General features: G+C 54.9%; 3 non-coding genes across 3 annotated transcripts in view; all 3 read right to left on the bottom strand.

Moving 5' to 3' along the window:
• LOC126318583 (large subunit ribosomal RNA) overlaps positions 1–1,320 on the bottom strand; it is a 4,222-nt gene extending 2,902 nt beyond the window's left edge. The window contains exon 1 of the ribosomal RNA XR_007557397.1: positions 1–1,320. This exon is cut by the window's left edge and continues 2,902 nt beyond it. This is a non-coding gene — a ribosomal RNA (large subunit ribosomal RNA).
• Positions 1,321–1,508: 188 nt separating this feature from the next.
• On the bottom strand, positions 1,509–1,663 carry LOC126318554 (5.8S ribosomal RNA). The gene has a single exon (XR_007557371.1). It is a non-coding gene; the product is annotated as a 5.8S ribosomal RNA (ribosomal RNA).
• A 365-nt stretch (positions 1,664–2,028) lies between these two features.
• On the bottom strand, positions 2,029–3,921 carry LOC126318566 (small subunit ribosomal RNA). Its single transcript, XR_007557382.1, has one exon. It is a non-coding gene; the product is annotated as a small subunit ribosomal RNA (ribosomal RNA).
• Positions 3,922–7,500: the final 3,579 nt, after the last annotated feature.

Below are 7,500 nucleotides of genomic sequence, written 5' to 3'. Positions count from 1 at the left end.
TGAGACTCGTACGAGCACCAGCTATCCTGAGGGAAACTTCGGAGGGAACCAGCTACTAGATGGTTCGATTAGTCTTTCGCCCCTATACCCAGCTCCGACGATCGATTTGCACGTCAGAATCGCTACGGACCTCCATCAGGGTTTCCCCTGACTTCGTCCTGGCCAGGCATAGTTCACCATCTTTCGGGTCCCAACGTGTACGCTCTAGGTGCGCCTCACCTCGCAATGAGGACGAGACGCCCCGGGAGTGCGGAGGCCGCCGCCCCGTGAAGGGCGGGGAAGCCCCATCCTCCCTCGGCCCGCGCAAGGCGAGACCTTCACTTTCATTACGCCTTTAGGTTTCGTACAGCCCAATGACTCGCGCACATGTTAGACTCCTTGGTCCGTGTTTCAAGACGGGTCGTGAAATTGTCCAAAGCTGAAGCGCCGCTGACGGGAGCGATTATTCCGCCCGAGAGCATCCCGAGCCAACAGCGGCGCGGGTCCGGGGCCGGGCCAGGTAGGTCCGTCATCCGGGAAGAACCGCGCGCGCTTGCCGGGAGCCCGAGCGCCCAAAGGGGCGAATCGACTCCTCCAGATATACCGCCGAGCAGCCAGCCAGGACACCGGGGCTCTGCCCAACAGACGCGAACCGAGGCCCGCGGAAGGACAGGCTGCGCACCCGGGCCGTAGGCCGGCACCCAGCGGGTCGCGACGTCCTACTAGGGGAGAAGTGCGGCCCACCGCACACCGGAACGGCCCCACCCCGCGGCGAGTGGAAAGGCAACCGGACACGACCCCGCCGCGGATTGCTCCGCGCGGGCGGCCGGCCCCATCTGCCGAGGGCGGGGGCCAGTGGCCGGATGGGCGTGAATCTCACCCGTTCGACCTTTCGGACTTCTCACGTTTACCCCAGAACGGTTTCACGTACTTTTGAACTCTCTCTTCAAAGTTCTTTTCAACTTTCCCTCACGGTACTTGTTCGCTATCGGTCTCGTGGTCATATTTAGTCTCAGATGGAGTTTACCACCCACTTGGAGCTGCACTCTCAAGCAACCCGACTCGAAGGAGAGGTCCCGCCGACGCTCGCACCGGCCGCTACGGGCCTGGCACCCTCTACGGGCCGTGGCCTCATTCAAGTTGGACTTGGGCTCGGCGCGAGGCGTCGGGGTAGTGGACCCTCCCAAACACCACATGCCACGACAGGCGGCAGCCTGCGGGGTTCGGTGCTGGACTCTTCCCTGTTCGCTCGCCGCTACTGGGGGAATCCTTGTTAGTTTCTTTTCCTCCGCTTAGTAATATGCTTAAATTCAGCGGGTAGTCTCGCCTGCTCTGAGGTCGTTGTACGAGGTGTCGCACGCCACACCGCCAGCCGGCTGTGCACGCTACCGAGAAAGTACCGGTATGCGAACCGCCAGGCGACGGGCGCGCATCGCACGTTTAAGGAGACGCGGCCGGCCACACAGGCGACCACGACACTCCCACGTCTCCGAAGCGGGACAAACGCCGCGCGCTTCAGTATACGTAGCCGACCCTCAGCCAGACGTGGCCCGGGAACGGAATCCATGGACCGCAATGTGCGTTCGAAACGTCGATGTTCATGTGTCCTGCAGTTCACATGTCGACGCGCAATTTGCTGCGTTCTTCATCGACCCACGAGCCGAGTGATCCACCGTCCTGGGTGATCTTTTCCTTTTCAGTCTCCCACTGTCTCTTTCAAGACAGTAGCATTTGCGGGACTGAGGCGTCTGACGGCCCCTGTTCCACTATTTTTTTTGTGTCCAACGGCCTCACAGCCGATGGGCGTCGTACGGCTCCACACCGGAGCGGACAGGCACTCGGGCGAACGTCATTCAAAACCGGCGCCAGGCGCCAGGTACCGCAGGCCAGCCGCTCCAGAGCTTCAGCGCTCGTACCACACAACAACAACAACACTTCCGCTAGTTTTGAGAGGCACGCGTGGTTCCGCACGCGGCGCACGGCCACTGCCGTACAGGTAGCGTGTTGCGCGACACGACACGCACATCGAAAGACATGCAGTCTAGTCGGTAATGATCCTTCCGCAGGTTCACCTACGGAAACCTTGTTACGACTTTTACTTCCTCTAAATGATCAAGTTTGGTCATCTTTCCGGTAGCATCGGCAACGACAGAGTCGATGCCGCGTACCAGTCCGAAGACCTCACTAAATCATTCAATCGGTAGTAGCGACGGGCGGTGTGTACAAAGGGCAGGGACGTAATCAACGCGAGCTTATGACTCGCGCTTACTGGGAATTCCTCGTTCATGGGGAACAATTGCAAGCCCCAATCCCTAGCACGAAGGAGGTTCAGCGGGTTACCCCGACCTTTCGGCCTAGGAAGACACGCTGATTCCTTCAGTGTAGCGCGCGTGCGGCCCAGAACATCTAAGGGCATCACAGACCTGTTATTGCTCAATCTCGTGCGGCTAGAAGCCGCCTGTCCCTCTAAGAAGAAAAGTAATCGCTGACAGCACGAAGGATGTCACGCGACTAGTTAGCAGGCTAGAGTCTCGTTCGTTATCGGAATTAACCAGACAAATCGCTCCACCAACTAAGAACGGCCATGCACCACCACCCACCGAATCAAGAAAGAGCTATCAATCTGTCAATCCTTCCGGTGTCCGGGCCTGGTGAGGTTTCCCGTGTTGAGTCAAATTAAGCCGCAGGCTCCACTCCTGGTGGTGCCCTTCCGTCAATTCCTTTAAGTTTCAGCTTTGCAACCATACTTCCCCCGGAACCCAAAAGCTTTGGTTTCCCGGAGGCTGCCCGCCGAGTCATCGGAGGAACTGCGGCGGATCGCTGGCTGGCATCGTTTATGGTTAGAACTAGGGCGGTATCTGATCGCCTTCGAACCTCTAACTTTCGTTCTTGATTAATGAAAACATACTTGGCAAATGCTTTCGCTTCTGTTCGTCTTGCGACGATCCAAGAATTTCACCTCTAACGTCGCAATACGAATGCCCCCGCCTGTCCCTATTAATCATTACCTCGGGTTCCGAAAACCAACAAAATAGAACCGAGGTCCTATTCCATTATTCCATGCACACAGTATTCAGGCGGGCTTGCCTGCTTTAAGCACTCTAATTTGTTCAAAGTAAACGTGCCGGCCCACCGAGACACTCAACAAAGAGCACCCTGGTAGGATTTAAACGGGGTCCGCCTCGGGACGCGAAAGCACCCCTTCGGCTCGCCCCACCGGCAGGACGTCCCACGATACATGCCAGTTAAACACCGACGGGCGGTGAACCAACAGCGTGGGACACAAATCCAACTACGAGCTTTTTAACCGCAACAACTTTAATATACGCTATTGGAGCTGGAATTACCGCGGCTGCTGGCACCAGACTTGCCCTCCAATAGATACTCGTTAAAGGATTTAAAGTGTACTCATTCCGATTACGGGGCCTCGGATGAGTCCCGTATCGTTATTTTTCGTCACTACCTCCCCGTGCCGGGAGTGGGTAATTTGCGCGCCTGCTGCCTTCCTTGGATGTGGTAGCCGTTTCTCAGGCTCCCTCTCCGGAATCGAACCCTGATTCCCCGTTACCCGTTACAACCATGGTAGGCGCAGAACCTACCATCGACAGTTGATAAGGCAGACATTTGAAAGATGCGTCGCCGGTACGAGGACCGTGCGATCAGCCCAAAGTTATTCAGAGTCACCAAGGCAAACGGACCAGACAAGCCAATCCGATTGGTTTTGATCTAATAAAAGCGTCCCTTCCATCTCTGGTCGGGACTCTGTTTGCATGTATTAGCTCTAGAATTACCACAGTTATCCAAGTAACGTGGGTACGATCTAAGGAACCATAACTGATTTAATGAGCCATTCGCGGTTTCACCTTAATGCGGCTTGTACTGAGACATGCATGGCTTAATCTTTGAGACAAGCATATGACTACTGGCAGGATCAACCAGGGAGCTGCGTCAACTAGAGCTGAGCAGCCGGCCGCCCGGGAGTGTGTCCCGGGGGCCCGCGCGAACACGCAAGCGTCCGCTCAATTATTCTGCAAACAGGAGGAGGCCGAGCTCCCCTGCACGATACACCTCGAAACCCTCTCAGGTCCCGGCGGCGCGCAGCGCCGTCCTAGGTACTTGGTCGGTTTCGAGAGAGGCGCAATCGCCCGGAGTTAGGCGAGTAGACGGTTTTAGTGCGAACACCCTTGCTCCCAACTGAGCTTGCCGCTGCCGACAGAGGCCCGGGAGCGTGCTGTCGTGGCATTGCCGGCGGGAGACAACACGCGCCACCTATGGTGACCGGCAGCTCCAACGCCAGCGCCACACAAGGGCAAAGCCCCACTTGGGTGCAGAAGCGAACTCTCCCAGCACAGCGCACGCGCCAACACGTCCGCACAACTGCGATACAAACCACCTGCGAGAACCGCTGGGGCGACCGAGCAGCAGACGGCGTCGCGGCGCCGAGTGCCAGGCGGCGGCGCATCCTCAACGCACACAGTCCTCAATCAGACCAGCACACTGCAGATGTCCACCGCGCTTCGCACCGGGCTCGGCTGAACCAACTTTGGCCGCCAGGCGCCGCGTGCAGGGTGCGCCGCAGCGTAGCTGCGCCGCCTGCCGGGCCCGTCGGCTGGCGCTCCTGCCACTCGGCGCCCCCCACCAGCCGGCTGTTGCGCGTGCGCCCACGCAGCGCGCGGCCAACACGCCGGGCGGCCCCCCTTCACCGGCCGGGAACAGTCCCACCAAGCCACCGCCGCGTATCGCTTCATACCCACATGGGCCTAGTCACGTGTGTGGATGTGGCGGGTACCGCTGAAACAACCGGTTAATAGCTGTACCGATCGTCGCCATCACAGATTCACCTCCAGCGTGAACAACCGCTCAACAACGGATTTCCAGTTCATTTGCGTATCTTGGGCAGTAAACGTAGATGTCCACCTACATTTGCGAATTCAACAATTCTTGCATGCCAGGATGTCATGTGTCACGACACGCTACATCAGACCACATACACACTGCGACATGTGCAGAAGAGAACACGTGGAAGGTGGCCCGCGCAAGTATGCGATGTCCCTTCCGCGATCCACTGTCAACCGGCATCTGCGGCATGTCCCAGATATGGAACGCGGTCCACCAGGGTAGCACTTTGTGTGAGGCAATACGACAAAGTCGGAATACACGCGTCACTACATCAGACGGCTCACGCTGACCTGACCTGACCTGACCTGACCTGACTCACCGCACCACCACCCCCAGCGACCCAGGGTGACATACAATGCGTTCGTACGTTCCTCCCACACGCCTCTACGGCGTACCACAGTGCAACCTAGCTGTTATTGGGAGACGAGACAAGTAGCATCGAGCACAACATATGGAAATTGAGATTCGACACCGTTGGGCACAGCCAGCGTACAGTCACACGTATCACACTACTTCACTCTGTACGTAACTACCGATGATCGGTACAGCGTGTGGGTTACGCGTACGACATCAGCGGACAATGGACACAGACCATACCACGACGTACACTGAGGGCGTCGACATCTGAATGCAACTGAACAGCTGCGAGGCTCATTTAACACTCACACGCCAGACCGACCAGCTTGAGAGGACAGAGACACAAAGAGGGGGACAGAGGGGGGGGGGGGGCCGATATAGTCCTATTGCAGTACAATTGACAGTGGATAGCGGGAATATGTGGAAAGTAAGCAACACTCGCAAGACATCTACATGAGGATAACAACGACACCAGAGATTCCGAGCAGTGAACTATGTTAGGCAAAGGGACAACGTGGGTTAGGTTAAGGGACAACGTGGGTTAGGTTAAGGGACAACGTGGGTTAGGTTAAGGGACAACGTGGGTTAGGTTAAGGGACAACGTGGGTTAGGTTAAGGGACAACGTGGGTTAGGTTAAGGGACAACGTGGGTTAGGTTAAGGGACAACGTGGGTTAGGTTAAGGGACAACGTGGGTTAGGTTAAGGGACAACGTGGGTTAGGTTAAGGGACAACGTGGGTTAGGTTAAGGGACAACGTGGGTTAGGTTAAGGGACAACGTGGGTTAGGTTAAGGGACAACGTGGGTTAGGTTAAGGGACAACGTGGGTTAGGTTAAGGGACAACGTGGGTTAGGTTAAGGGACAACGTGGGTTAGGTTAAGGGACAACGTGGGTTAGGTTAAGGGACAACGTGGGTTAGGTTAAGGGACAACTTGAGTTAGGTTAAGGGACAACTTGAGTTAGGTTAAGGGACAACTTGAGTTAGGTTAAGGGACAACTTGAGTTAGGTTAAGGGACAACTTGAGTTAGGTTAAGGGACAACTTGAGTTAGGTTAAGGGACAACTTGAGTTAGGTTAAGGGACAACTTGAGTTAGGTTAAGGGACAACTTGAGTTAGGTTAAGGGACAACTTGAGTTAGGTTAAGGGACAACTTGAGTTAGGTTAAGGGACAACTTGAGTTAGGTTAAGGGACAACTTGAGTTAGGTTAAGGGACAACTTGAGTTAGGTTAAGGGACAACTTGAGTTAGGTTAAGGGACAACTTGAGTTAGGTTAAGGGACAACTTGAGTTAGGTTAAGGGACAACTTGAGTTAGGTTAAGGGACAACTTGAGTTAGGTTAAGGGACAACTTGAGTTAGGTTAAGGGACAACTTGAGTTAGGTTAAGGGACAACTTGAGTTAGGTTAAGGGACAACTTGAGTTAGGTTAAGGGACAAATTGAGTTAGGTTAAGCGATAATCTGGTACAGCCACAGTTAGGTTAAGCGATGATCTGGTACAGCCACAGTTAGGTTAAGCGATGATCTGGTACAGCCACAGTTAGGTTAAGCGATGATCTGGTACAGCCACAGTTAGGTTAAGCGATAATCTGGTACAGCCACAGTTAGGTTAAGCGATAATCTGGTACAGCCACAGTTAGGTTAAGCGATAATCTGGTACAGCCACAGTTAGGTTAAGCGATAATCTGGTACAGCCACAGTTAGGTTAAGCAATAAAGTTGGTTAAATTTGGTATTGTGGGAAAGGGGGAAGAGAGAGAGAGGGGGGGGGTGGATAGTGGTGGCAGTACGCGGATGCCTGAGTCACCGTCAGATACGTCACGTCGGTTCGATGCTTGTAGCAAGAGGCTGGCGGGTCTGTGTCTCTCACTTCTGCAATTTTTCATGTGGTATAACACGAGGGCGGGGGGTGATATTTGGTGCCCCTCTGTGTAGGATGTGTGTTGGTTTATCTGAGCAATGGTAGTTGTCGGAGGAGTGGGGTATTGTGCTTTTATAGGTGGACCTACTGCTCTGGTTATCATAGTGTCGACGGTGCAATGTCGCAGAGAGGATGCACTCGACATTGTCGCATTCCAGATGTTTACGTATTGTGTGTCTCCGTTGCAGGCCGAGAGTGGTGCATGTTCGAGTGTCTGGCTGACGTGCGATTCACGTTGTGTGCCCAGTCTTACAGCACGTATAGGGACATTCGCATAAATCATCTATATGTGGCCTTGCATCATTTACTAAGCAGTGCCGTGAGACGACCGAACTATTAGGAAAGT

Source organism: Schistocerca gregaria, unplaced genomic scaffold (genome assembly GCF_023897955.1).
Source record: "Schistocerca gregaria isolate iqSchGreg1 unplaced genomic scaffold, iqSchGreg1.2 ptg000672l, whole genome shotgun sequence".
NCBI lineage: Eukaryota > Metazoa > Arthropoda > Insecta > Orthoptera > Acrididae > Schistocerca > Schistocerca gregaria.
The sequence above is the reverse complement of the archived record's forward strand: the minus strand, read 5'-3'. Positions and strand labels throughout refer to the sequence as shown.